The sequence below is a fragment of the Acomys minous genome, assembly GCF_964271855.1.
Source record: "Acomys minous genome assembly, chromosome: 4".
NCBI lineage: Eukaryota > Metazoa > Chordata > Mammalia > Rodentia > Muridae > Acomys > Acomys minous.
In genome coordinates this window covers 83422432-83435442 of record NC_140486.1, presented here as the reverse complement: position 1 = coordinate 83435442, position 13011 = coordinate 83422432, and positions in this window count along the sequence as shown.

Below are 13011 nucleotides of genomic sequence, written 5' to 3'. Positions count from 1 at the left end.
ATCAAACCCTACCTGAGCAGAATGTTGCCATTCACTCAAACTACGTGTGCTATTTTAGAATGCAAATAGAGTGGCTGCCTAAAACAAAATAACAGTGCTGACACCACTATGAATTTTATTTAAAACTAAAATACCAGTACTACTACAGTAGACATTCTATTGAATTTGCCACCACTGGGAAAAAAATGAGTCTAACTTGATGATCACGGGATTTATTGTACTAGGAAGAGATTATACTGTGCTATTTGTTTTATAGTAAGCCCACAAAGTCCCCTTGTTAGCCTTTAAAGTCTGACTATATAAATTTTTATTGTAAAATAATATGTATTGATAATCATAGTTCTTCCTCCTTTGGAAGCCATCAAAGTGCAAAAAGGTTTTCCTAAGCTTTGATTCTAACATCTTAAATTGAACTATGCCTTGAAATTTTAATGATTTAAGCTTCAGAGTTTTACTGTCAAAATAATGGTATTATTTTATCAAAATATTGGCATTTAAAATAAGGAAATATAAATAATGTCACTATACCTTATTATTGTTAGCTTTGAACATGAACACTCAAAAAAAACTAGTCAATATCTTTGCTTTTTGTATATGAACAAAAGCTGTCTATATGTATTCCCAAATGCACAGGTCACTTTAGCAAATACAGCCGCTATTTCACCTCTTGGCAGAGTCCAAGACGCCCCTGAGGAGGATAATATTGATTACCGCGATTCTGAACAAAACTAGCAGGCAGATCATCTATGTCTGAGGCATCAAATTTAGCATGCTAACCTGACTGATGGTAAGGGGCGGGCCTTTCTCATTTTAAATTTAATTCATCTGCTATCAATTGAAAATTGCTCTGTTTCATATTTAAACTGTATCCTTTACATGAAAAATCCATGCTTGCGGTTTTGAAAAACTGCACTCTTTAAAAACTGCAGCAATTAGGCCTTGGTTCACTTACGTTCCCAGGGGACAGCAAAAGGCTACCCTCCGGAGCCACGTAGGAAAGGACTTGTCCCTGAGGTGGCTTTATCCAAGGTACTTGATGCAGGTGAACAGTTTCGGCCTCGGGAGCACTTGAACTCGCCAAGCGCAACCTTTTGTGTAGTAGATCTATGCCAATGCTGGCAGCATGAGCCAGGCTGCGTCTAAATGGGCACCAGGCTAAGAGCACAGTGCTCTTGACTCAGACACCATTTGAACTGTCACAGAGTCAAGGTTCAAACCTTCCCTTCTCCCATGTACCTGGCCCAGCAGCTAAAGCTAAGAGTCTTCCCTGCTCGGGAAGCATTGAACCAGGGCCTGTGATAGCCCACCCCACATTCTAAGCCGGGAAGAATTTGGGGTATTGTCATATTCCTGTCTTGTTCTCTGCAATCTTCCTTCCAGAAAGTAGCAACTGTAAGGCTGTGCTCAGTGATCTCAAGAACACCATGAGGAAACGCGGAGTCAAAACAGCTTACCAAGTAAATCATTTATGCTCTACTCTACCTAGTTGATCTCTACAGCATAAATAAGACTGACACCATTTCAAGAGCGTCATCTCTTGGAAGTAGCATCACATTATGAACTATAATTAATTTCGGTACACCTTTTCGCCAAAGAACTGGACCTCACCAGTTTGGTTGGTTGGTTGGTTGGTTGGTTGGTTTGCTTTGGTTTGGTTTTGGTGTTTGGTTTTTTGAGACAGGGTTCCTCGGTGTAACCTTGGCTGTCCTGGACCTCAACTGCATGCCTGTAATCCCATCAATTCTTCATGCCGCCTTCTCTACAACTACAATTTACTCAGTACGTCCTCTAGCGGAGCATTCTCGGAGTTCAGAAAGGATGTCCTGAAGGGTAAGAGACGAACACTCCTCAGGGTCCCAAAAGTCCTGGGCGAGCCCACTCAAGTAGCATAGGAGGAGTGGCTGAAGAAAGCACAAAGAAATGTTTGCCATTTTCCAGTCCTTTCTGGGGAATCGCAGCCCTGCATTTATGGTCGTTGGCAGTTGACCCTATAGGTTGTGAGTCAGGCTGAGATCCTGAAGTCCGCACCTGTGCCTGGTGTTTCGGCACAGGGGTGAAGAGCAGGGCTAATGCGGTATTCCTGAGCTCCCTGCTCGAGTCCACAACTCTACACTTAAGATTTCACAGCATTTGCCACTTTTGGGTACTTTGTCCCCTAGTTGAGAAATACAACTGATGGAAAAAAAGATGCATCCATTGAAACAGCTCTTAAAGATGAGAAGGTGGTTTTCTATGAAAACCTTCTCAAGGGAGAAGGTGGTTTTCTATGAAAATGAGTCATCAATATAGCCTTTACATCACCCCCTGAAACACAAAAGAAGTGAAAATCTGGTGGGTAATGAAGTCAAAATTGTGCTATGGTGAAATTCTGGGAGCTGGTTTAAGAAATGTACTACAGCAGACTTCATCTCCTTATACTACAAATCGAGATCCCAATGTTCTGTCCTGTTAGAAGGTGTGAGTGCAACTTGTTCTTTGGTGTTTTAAATGATATAATCATTAATCTGTTTTGTTGGGGCTAGAAAGATGGCTCAGTGTTTAAGAACACACTACTTACTGTTCTTCCAGAAGACCCAAGTTTGATCCCAAACATCCATGTGGGACAGCTCGCAACAGCAGTAACACCAGCCCAAGGGGACCTGATGACACCTGCACTTACATACACACACCCTACACACAAACAGACATACATGTAATTTTTAATTAAAAATGATCCTATCACAGTTAATTATTTTAAAAATAACACCCAAGTAGATTCCCCTTGATTAAAATCACCAATAAAAATCCGAATTGTCTTTTGATGTAATTCCATAATCCCAGTAACAACTGATGGAGATTTATCGTTTTATATAAGATATAGTAGGGGGAATCATATATGATTGAAAATTCTTCTATTTGAAAAGAATATATGAGGCATAAAAATAGAAATTGTTTTAAATATCAAACTAAAGGAAATGCGTTAAGAGGTTTGCACATCTTAAAGGCTTATTTAACTTAGAAAAGACTAGATTATTAAACTACTAAACCGGGTCGTTTTGTGTTTGTCATTCTCTGGGAAAATGAGAGCCTCAAACTTTAAAACTCCTTTGAAAGTTCTGCATCAAACCCAAAATAACACTGAGCCACAGAGAGACTCGGAAGCATTCTAATACTGAAAACTGCAGTGAATTTATAGAATTTATTTTTAACCAAATTCACCGCTAAACACATGCACAGAAAAAAAATTTCAAATTCAATTTTTGTTTACAGGTGTGAGTCTACATCAGCAATCTCTGGGTGTCAAAAACTCTGTTTTTTAAAGATACAACTTTCACTCAAGACTATATAACTTATTCTGTGGACTCGGCAGCCGTAGGGCCCCTTAGATATAAGACTGGATCCATGATTGAAACCTTTGCGCCAAAATGTGAATGGTTCTCCTGGCCAAATCTAGGAACACTGTGCAAATCAAAGACCACTGGCTACAAAAAGGAGTCTACTACCCAAGGCACCTAAGAGCATTTACCCTTCCACAGGCAGGGAAACTGAGGCAGTCTTGACTAACATGGTGACCCGTAAAGTGTAATATTCTGACTAAAGTATTCATGGGGGAAAACAGTAAGGATGAATGGTGCCTGAATGAGAATTTCAGTGTCCCAACTTCAACTGTGCAGTTTTCTAAGTGGCCTTCTTTTCTTTTTTTGAAAGGAAGAAGGATATCAGTGTAGCAGAATGCAGAAACACAGAAGACCGAACACAGAAGACCAAAATGACCTCATTTTAATGGAAACTCCTAATATAAAAGGCAGGTTAGCCTTCATGTATATGCATACTGTGATGCAAATTTTTAAATCCAAAGGAAATAATAAATCTGTGTTCGAAGGGAAAACACAATATTAATCTCTACAAAGTAAAAGTTAGTCACAAGAATTATAAACCTAAACTTTGCCTCCTCAAGAAAAAGGTCATGTTTGAGAAAAATGCACACCCAAATCCCAATACCTATGCAACTTAAAGGAAGATGGACACACGCACACACAGCTAAAGGAGAAAAGTGGGCCTCAACCTCACCCATCTGTGAACCCTACAAGCTACAACAATGACAGTCTGACAAGATATGCCCACCGGTACAGTAACAGTGCAAATGTTATAAAAGTAACCACCTCCTTTCTGATTGAATCTAAGGACTACTTTATGGGATGGAACCTACACCTAGCACTGCTAATGAGGCCAAGAGCCTATGGTTGCATAGTTCCTAGGATCTGAGGAGAACCCAACACATCATTCTGTTGAGGGGTACCAGGAGAGGGAGAATCTGTTTTCTTAAGTTGACCACATGCCAGGGAAGATCTCACCCCCAAGATTACCAAGCAACTCAAACTGGACTCCTTGGAAAAATGAAAATTAAAAAAAAAAAGGAAGCCCCATGTAAGTTAAGATAGGATAGGAAAGTGAAGGGTGGTAAAGGGAAGATTTGGGGGCAAGGTGAATATATTCAAAGTACATTGTATGAAATTCTCAAAGAATTAATAAGACTATTACAAAAATCAAAAGAAGAGTTGTGCTTTGTTGGTGTTTGTATGTTTTCCAGTCCCCTAGGTGTGTGTGCCACACTGCACAGGGCAGTCAGGTCACAGCAGTGGCCAGGTGAGCAGCGACCCTGCTCTGCTCAGTGTCCAGTAGAAAGATCAGGAGCTGTTTTAGCTGGGGAAACACCTACAGTTACTTTCTATGATTTCATCTCCATGATCCATGCCAAGATAGTATGCTTCTGATTAAACTTTTCTTCCTTTTTAAATTCCCATCCTTCCTTAAAATGCCTTGTAAAAGAGAATAAGTGTACATACATTCTTCAGTGGAGGGACATCTAAGTTGTTTCTAGATTCTGCCTATTATAAACAAAGTTGCTATGAACATAGTTGAACAAATATCCTTGTTGTATACTGGAGCATCTTATAACTGGGTCTTCAGGTAGATTTAGTCCCGATTTCCTGAGACAGCACCAGATTGATTCCAAAGTGATTGTACAAGTTTGCACTCCCACTAGCAATGGAGGAGTGTTCCCTTTTTTCCACATCCTCTTCAGTGTGTGCTGTCACTTGAGTTTTTGATCTTAGCCATTCTGATAGATGTAAGATAGAATCTCAGAGCTGTCTTGATTTGCATTTCCCTGATGGCTAAGGATGTTGAGCATTTCTTTAAGTGTTTCTCAGCCGTTAGATACTCCTCTGTTGAGAATTCCCTGTTTAGATCTGTACCCCATTTTTAATTGGGATATTTAGCGTGGTGGTGTTTAATTTCTCGAGTTCTCTATATAATTTGGATATTAGCCCTTTGTCATGTAGGGTTGGTGAAGACCTTTTCCCATTCTTATAGGCTGTCATTTTGTTCTGTTGACTGTTTTTCTTTGCCTTACAGAAGCTTTTCAGTTTCATGAGGTCCCATTTATTAATTTTGCTAATCTTAGAGCCTGAGTTATTAGTGTTCTGTTCAGGAAGTTGTCTCCTGTGCCAATGAGTTCAAGGCTCTTCGCCACTTTTTCTTCTAAAATATTTAGGGTGTCTAGCTTTAAGTTGAGGTCTTTAATCGACTTAGACTTTAGTTTGTGCATGGCAATAAGTATGGGTCTATTTGCATTTTCTCCATGTAGCCATCCAATTAGACAAGAACCATTTGTTGAAGATGCTATCTTTTTTCCATTCTATGAATTTGGCTTCTTTGTCAAAAATCAAATGCCCATAGGTGTGTGGGTTTATTTCTGGGTCTTCTATTCTATTCCATTGATCAACCAGCCTATTTCTATGCCAGTACCATTCCATTTTTATTACTGTTGCTCTATAGTACATCTTGAGATCTGGAATGGAGATTCCTCCAGAAGATTTAGCTATTGTTTGAGCTATTCTGGGTTTTTTGTTTTTCCACATGAAGTTGATAATTGGTATTTCAAGGTCTATAAAGAATTATCTTGGAATTTTGATGGGAATTGCATTGAATCTATAAATTGCCTTTGATAATATGGACATTTTTACTATATTGATTCTCCCGATCAACAAACGTGGGGGGGGTGTCTTTCCATCTTCTGATATCTTCTTCTTCTATTTCTTTCTTTAAAGACTTGAAGTTTTTTATACAAGTCTTTTACTTGCTTAGTTAGAGTTACACCAAGATATTTATACAATTTGTGGCTATTGTGAAGGGTGCAGTTTCCCTAATTTCTTTCTCAGCCTGTATAGAGCAGGGCTACTGATTTTTTTTTTTAAGTTTATTTTGTATCCAGCCACTTTGCTGAAGGTGTTTATCAGATGAAGAAGTTCCTTGGTAGAGTTTTTAGATTTGCAAATTTCTTACTTCTGCTCATACAATGAGCAGAGAACCAGCCTTAATTGTTCTGTGCATCCTGCACACATCATACAATTATAGTATTAGAACTGTATAATGCTTGTGAGAAATTATGTTTTCAGAACAAAAGAACTGGACACTGATGCTGCATCAGACCTGACAGGATTTATTCCTCTCAGCATGCTGGACCCTGACATCCTGCATCTTTCATGTTCCAACCCCAGGTGGCTCAATTACTGTTACCCATCAGAACAGGACCGCTTCCAGGACAGCTTTGTAGAAATTTTCTGATGCCAATTGTTCCAGTATTTCAGACTGTCCCACTTAGAACTCCTATTAAGCCTAGAATGTCTCAACATTTAGAAAATGGACCACTAGTTTAACCATTTCCCCAATTTTATTTGGGCCCCTTCAAAAGTATTTGCCCTACACCAACCTGAAGAGACCTTAAGGGAATGACATCCCATATCCTCTAAGGGAGGTTGGGTAGGTTTCTGTTTGCTCTATTGGTCCACAGAGGCTTACTTTCATCAGGAGTTCATTATAAGTTATTATTGGTCTTATACAGAGAGAAAACTAGGTTGGACTCAGGGATGTCTCTCTTTTCCTTTATCTTCTTTCATAGGTAAGGAGAGAGAAACTGAAAACAAAGAAGGTGGATATAGAAATATAGAGGGAGGATAAAACAAAAAGTACATTATTAAATCTACCCCTCAGCTCAAGGCCTTAATTGTTACTCACAAATAAAGTTATTTTTAATTCATTGGCATAGAATTTTGTATATTGATGCAACATAAGTGTAATTCTGATACATTGACCTGGAATTCAAATCTAAGATTATTCTTCACACACACACACACACAATATATATATATATATATATATATATATATATATATATATATATATATATTCTACTCTAATATTAGGTATTATACCTATCCAACACAGTTATAATACAAGATTTACTTCCAATACCTTGAAAGTGGTACTACAGCCTATTAAGGATAACTAAGTAACACAAGCTAATTGTTAGTTGAACAAATAATGGTCATGTCAAATACTAGTCTAATTTTATCACAAGAATACATATCCTAGGTCTAACAGATAGATATAATTCTATAGATATATAAGGTAAAATAGTTAAATAAGGTCTTCAAAAGCCTCAGAGACCTGCTGAATATGGCATTTTAAAATGTTTTTATTATTCTAAAGATTGTTGGACAACAATACAAGTTAACTCCTGGCGACACTCAACCTACCTCAAAGAAGATGATGAGCATCAATGAACCTCCTTATGGAGATAGCTTCAAATGTGGCAAACAGGCCACTAGGCAAAATGTCCTCACTTCTGCCACAGACAGAATTCTGCCTAAAAATGGGTAAGCCTGGATGCAGGCAGAGTTGACAGCCAAACTCTACCAAGACAGAGTAAGAAAGTCCTCACTAATTCCTGACTCACAAATATGTCTGTCAGACATATTGGGCTAGAAGGCTGAAGATAATGCTGCAATGTTAGAGAGTGTTGGGTGACCGTTCAGGCAGTAAACTATCTCAGTTTTTTTTTTTCATTTTAGAAGCTGCTAGCCTGCACATCCGGTTTATTCAAGTAATTAAGATTTATTTCTTCTCAAGTCTTTGATGGGGTTGAAGACCAGATAGTTTAATCTTACAATTAAGCTTAGTTGGTTAGGGGTTAAGATGCTTTTAGATCAACACAGATGCTTTAGGCTAATAGAGATGAGATATGATAGATATTGATTTTCATTCAGAATTTTAGACCCAACAAGATAGGAAAGATATTTACTTCAAGTTTGCCAAATACAAATAGGCAAATCACCATGAATGTAACATTTATATAATTCCTGATTGTCTCCTCGTGGTTCTTCCTGATGTATGTAGTTTACTTTATTTGTGTATAGTAATATAAATGTATCTGTTTAAAAAAGAAACATAATTTTAAAATGGAGAAAAAGAGAGAAGAGGTGTATACTGTCTTTGCTGTAGGAAAAAATACCTACAATAAGAATTGCTTTTAAAATTCTACCCGGACTGCAACATTTATTGATGAGACAATTTTATAAAGATACTAATTTTTTCATCTAAAATTTTTTCATACAATATATTTTCATCATATTATTTCCCTTGCCCCAACTCCTTAAGAACCTTCTCTGCCTCTCTAAAGGCTCCATGGCTTGTTTGTTTGGTTGGTTGGTTGGTTGGTTTTTACCGAAGTTGTTTTTCTTTTCTTTTTATTGTGAAGCTAATATTTTAGGAGCCTAGGCATAGCAGACAATCTTTCCTTCAAAAAAAGCACTGCTGTTATCAAGGAGAATGCACGTGCTGTGGAGAGAATATTTCATTGTCTTCTGAAGAATACTTAGCTCATGCTACTAACTAAATAAAATTTGAAAATGAAGTATGTGTGGAAATTATGCTACAGGAAATATTATTTCCCACTGAAACAGTACAGTGAAGGAAGCTGAAATGTTTCTCTGTATGTGGGGCCAGAACCCCTAGCTGCAAACCTTCTCCTGTCACTCTGCATCTCTCTCTGATCCTCACCACTGCCACCACCACAGTAGCATGACTCTTGACAAGAGAGCGATTTGATAGGAAGCAACGTCAGGTTGCTCTCTGAAACATGAAAACAACCTGTTGGCTGGTTGTATTCAGTCATTAACTTGTCAGTTCAAGTTTACGTAAGGCAAAATGGCTTGAGAAAATGAACTATAGTTTTGGCTAGAATAGTTAATTCAAACCAAAATAGCCTCAATGCCTCGGTCTACTTAGATTGTGCTTCCTCTGCTGGGTTTCCCTTGATATTTATTTTGCTATAATATTTTATTCATATTATATGAAATATGTCATGGAGAAAATACTGAAACAATTCTCCCCTGTAAAAAGAATAGGACTGTGTAGAGTTATCTTGTGTGCCTCACATCGATTGGTTAGGCATTACCAACAAATTAATTCCATTTCTTCACCCCAACATTGGGAAGTACCGTAGGTTGACTATCTAATGGCAATGTGCCCTTTCGTGTTTGCTAAGTGTATCCTGTATTTGTTGAGACATGCAAAGATTTGACCCTCATAACCAGGGTGATCTGTTCAGTAGTTTAGAGCCATCTGTATATTTCTGTTTTCCCAGAACGGTCAAGGAAGGACCAGCTGCACTGACCCAGCTGCGGACTAACGAGCCATAAAGGGGTGTTTGATGCACCTGAGCTAATATCTCAGACATTTTCACTTTGTGTTTTTCATGTGCAGAGAAACACCCAGCAGAAACACAATGCAGTGATTTGGAGCGATATTCCGTGAAGACCAAAGGAGAAAGCTGCCAAAAAAAATCATTGGACCCTAAGAACCGTGGAAGTACATGCCATTCATTAGTCTTCATCCACCTCCTAAGATGAGTTTGTTATATTTATATTTCAGTGTGATGTAATTACACTAAAATTCAGACAAACAAAATCATTCTGGCAATTATGATTCCCTTAAAACAAAATAAATAAATAAATAAATAAATAAAAAGTAAGCATGTTTAGATTTTCCCTCATTTTGCATAGAAATTAGCAGCCTATAGGTAATCTGACATAGATACCAATCATGTGTAATAAGACATATGACTACTTTCACAACAACAACAAAAGCACAACCTCTTAGATCTAGGCATATTATTCAGACAGACCGAGGCAGGTCTTCCAAAGTCTCAACTGTCTCAGCAGTCTTCTTAAGGTTTGCACCTCACTGTGACACGTGACCACGAGGACACTTGCTCTGGCAAGCACTGTGCTGTAACACAACAGAGCCGATTTTCATGCTTTTGTCTTAGAAAAGTTGGTTCTACCCTGGCCATGTTTACACAGCAGTTTAACCTGTATTTCAACCCTATCAAGGAGCCTCACCCTGTTCAGATTCATTGGGAATACCAGGCACAGGTGTGGTTTGACGCTTATAAATCATGCCCCAGTTCTTTTAAAATAACTTCTGGAAAGCTTAAGAAGCACAGAGTGTGAATCGGCTCATGCTCAAGAGGCGGCCATGTTCATTATATTGACTATTATGACATATTCGATTATTTTCTCCCAGGGCCCCAAAGGCACACACTTTCCAAAAAGGAAATACAGTCCTCTCTGTTTGACTCACATAATCCAGACCTGCAGTGTCAGTGCCTGGAACAAATTACTGTTTATATTAGAAACTTAGTTTAATAAATTAGGTCTGGTCTATGAACTGTCAAAGTCCTTATAGTCTGCAATTCATATAGAACAGATGCCTTCTCCTCGACTCTGAGCTAGAAGTGGCCAACATGATTGCTTCCTCCCTGTCATTACTACATTCCGTAGGTTTAGTTATCTACTGCCCACAGAGAATTTAAAACAATTTAAAAGGGCATCTGGAATAAAGCACTCAAAGGGAAAAAATGTCTTTCCAAACACAGTAACTTTCTGTTTGGGTCAAAGAATTATTCAATAATTGGCACTTGTTTAAATAGCCCATTCGAGAACTGCTTGGTTTTCCAATCACAGATTGAGTTTCAGGACTCTTTTTCCCAAACTCACTTAGCAAGTCCCAGTTCCCAGCATATTCATGGCACTGCTGTGATGAACAAAGTCACTAATTTTTGTATAAGATACAAACACAGTTTTTTTCAAAACTGTTTTAAATAATTCACTAATTTTTCCCACAGATTGTTTATAAATTATGAATTTTAGTTTACTTGCCCTAGTTTAGACAATATACTGGTAAAACAGGGAAGCTAAAAGCAGTAATTTTATTTTATGAATTTATACAATTTAAATTTCATGAGAAAGCTGGGCTCTTCATCTTTTATGCTACTTTCCATACAAGCATCTTTTTAAAAGTTGGGCTAAGAAGTCTGTGCGTGCCACTAATGCTGTCTCTACCTCTCACCTTGTTCATGCTCAACACAGGAACAGTTGCTGCATAAAAAGTTAATAATGGTGGCCGTCTACACAGATTAGATAGTAAGGCTCTGGCAAGATGCATCAGCCCACATCGGCGCTTACAGGTTCAACCATACAGACACTTTCAGGCTCCTTTGCTTTGTTTTTGAAAAGCTATGCTGTAATCTGCTTTCTCTTAAGTTCTATGGTCAGCAAACTCCCAACTCTAGAATTTCTATGCAAAAGATTCACTGTAAAAAAAAAAAGTTGTATTTACTCAGATCTTTAAAACTAGACAAGGATGTGATCTGAGGTGTTGACATTTCATTTGTATCCAGTAATATGCTGACATTTCAATAAAGGAAAAGCTATTCTAAGTATGAAATGATTTCCTTACAACAACAACAATAAAAATATCTGCCAAGAAGGATTTTTTTTTACATATCATAGGTTAAAAGCTTTCATAGAGGATCCTACAAGTTGTTTTCGATGTAAAAATATGCTTTTGGTACAATGAGACTCAGGTGAAGTGTAACTGGCTCCATCCAGCCCCATGGTACTCTTGACTATGCAATCTTACTTTAAATTTCACTCTTGTTCTTTGATCTTTCAAACGATTATAGTTTCCCTGGAGTGAAAATAACTTAAACTTACTAGACTTTTTAATATCTTTACAGCCAAACTGCTACACTTCTCACTTTGCTAATCTGTAATTCTCGCAGAAGAGCTGGCAACGATGCCAGGCCTTCAGCAAGGACCCTGCAGTGAAATCACTTCAAACTTCCTCTATTTTAATTTCAAATTATATATTCTGTATATAAGCCGCGCACACACATGCAGCACCAAATCCATCGACATATACCTGGGATGCTAACATTTCCTCCTGATGCTGTCGGGCTGGGCACATTCATGCATCCTGGAGGTACTCCTCTACCATGGAAACCATAGAACAGCATCTCCTTGTTCCCTTCCTATGGCCCAGCAGCTCGGATTCTTTAGGAAGACTTGCTTTGGGATGGCACAGCAGAGTAGGGCAGCACTTGTTCTTAAACCTACTGCATTCAGTTTTGACCCTACATTTCCACTGGAGTCTCCCATAAGGCTTTGTTAAAGGCAATGCCAACATCTCGGTGCTGTTACGTTCTTTGCTGGTGCAGAGCCAGGGTAGTGCTGGGTACTTTTACATAACTTCCTGGTGATTCTGACGTGGCCTAGATGCAGAACCTTAGGACCCATTGCTCTTTGTGTCACGGTTTTACATTTCAAAAATATTAGAATTATAGCTCCAGATTTGTCATCATCCTTCTACGGTCTCAGTGTCTCCTCCATAAGCACTTGACAAATGTATCTGAATATTCAGAGAATATGCTGGAATTTGGTAAGTAAACTCTATTTCATAAAAACCCAACTGTTCAGGACCCTTAAGGAATCAGATTAAGGCTCCCACACTCCGGTTGAAATAGAAATAAACTAATCATAAGAGTACATGGCCATTTACCTTTTAATATAAAGGAAAAAACATCTTTAATAAAGAACAATACAAAGAGTAAAAGCCTATCAATTTCCTCTGAGAAATCCTAAGTATAAAAAAAATAAATTTAAATATAACAAAATTAATCATCTTTCTAAACCAAATGAATTTTTAAAATATATTTCATATATGCAAGATGTAACAGGATACCATCCTTTCCCCCTAAAACTTCATCCTTTCTCACCATCACATTTTTCTATCTTTATTTAAAAACCCTACATCAATAAGCATTTTCAGAAAGTAGACACTCTT